The 1,183-nt window shown below is 44.5% G+C and overlaps 1 protein-coding gene across 2 annotated transcripts in view; it reads right to left on the bottom strand.

Moving 5' to 3' along the window:
- Positions 1 to 1,183, bottom strand: part of LCK (LCK proto-oncogene, Src family tyrosine kinase) — a 39,895-nt gene that overhangs the window by 15,613 nt on the left and 23,099 nt on the right. The window lies entirely within an intron of this gene.

Raw genomic sequence — 1,183 nt, 5'->3', positions numbered from 1 at the left:
TGCCTGTAATTCCAGCTACTTGGGAGGCTGAGGCAGAAAGATCACTTGAGCCTAGGACTTCAAGGCTGCAATGAGCTATGATTGTGCCACTGCACTCCAGCCTGGGTGACAAAAAAAAAAAAAAAGCAGGCCGGGCACAATGGCTAATGCCAGTAATCCCAGAACTTTGGGAGGCCACGGCAGGTGGACCACCTGAGGTCAGGGGTTCAACACCAGCCTGACCAACATGGAGAAACACTGTCTCTACTAAAAATACAAAATTAGCCGGGCGTGGTGGCACATGCCTGTAATCCCAGCTACTCGGGAGGCTAAGACAGGAGACTTTCTTGAACCCAGGAGGCAGAGGTTGTGGTGAGCTGAGATCGTGCCATTGCACATTGCACTCCAGCCTTGGCAACAAGATAGAAACTCCATCTCAAAAAAATAAATAAATAAAAAAGCAAGCAGGCCGGGCACAGTGGCTCATGCCTGTAATACCAGCATTTTGGGAGGCCAAGGTGGGTGGAACACTTGGGGTCAGAAGTTCGAGACCAGCCTGGCCAGCATGGTGAAACCCCCTTCTTTACTAAAAATACAAAATAATAATAATAATTAGCTGGGTGGCATACACCTGTAATCCCAGCTACTTGGGAGGCTGAGGTAGGAGAATCGCTTGAACCCAGGAGGTGGAGGTTGCAGTGAGCCGAGATCCTGCCACTTCCACTGCACTCTGTACCCCAACCTGGGTGACAGAGACTCCGTCTAAAAAAAGAAATCGAATTCATGCTGGGTGTAAGCGAAGGCGGAGAGCAGTGGAAGTTTCTCATTAGCAAAAATCAGAAGACTGGCCCCAAAGTTAAAGAGACCTAAGTTCAAACAGTGGTTTTGACACTTACTTTATGGCTTTGCTGAAATCATTCCTCCTAAGCCTCACTTTTCCTTTCTGTCAAATGGGCTCTTCATCCATTTATTGTAAGCTCCATAAATGTTAGCTTAGTTTAGTGCTTAGAAACACTTTCACCAGTGCATATTCTGTCTACTGACTCCTGCTTTGGAAAGTGGGAGAATGGGACTGGATAATTAATCTCCTTTGCTTTAGACTTTCTTTCTTTTCTTTCTTCTTTCTTTCTTAATTTCTTTCTTTCTTTCTTTTCTCTTTCTTTCTTTCTCTTTCTTCTTTTTTTTTTTTTTTTTTTTTTTTTTT

The sequence above is a fragment of the Cebus imitator genome, unplaced genomic scaffold (assembly GCF_001604975.1).
Source record: "Cebus imitator isolate Cc_AM_T3 unplaced genomic scaffold, Cebus_imitator-1.0 Scaffold51, whole genome shotgun sequence".
Taxonomy (NCBI): Eukaryota; Metazoa; Chordata; class Mammalia; order Primates; family Cebidae; genus Cebus; species Cebus imitator.
This window is presented reverse-complemented; position numbering and strand designations above follow the sequence as displayed.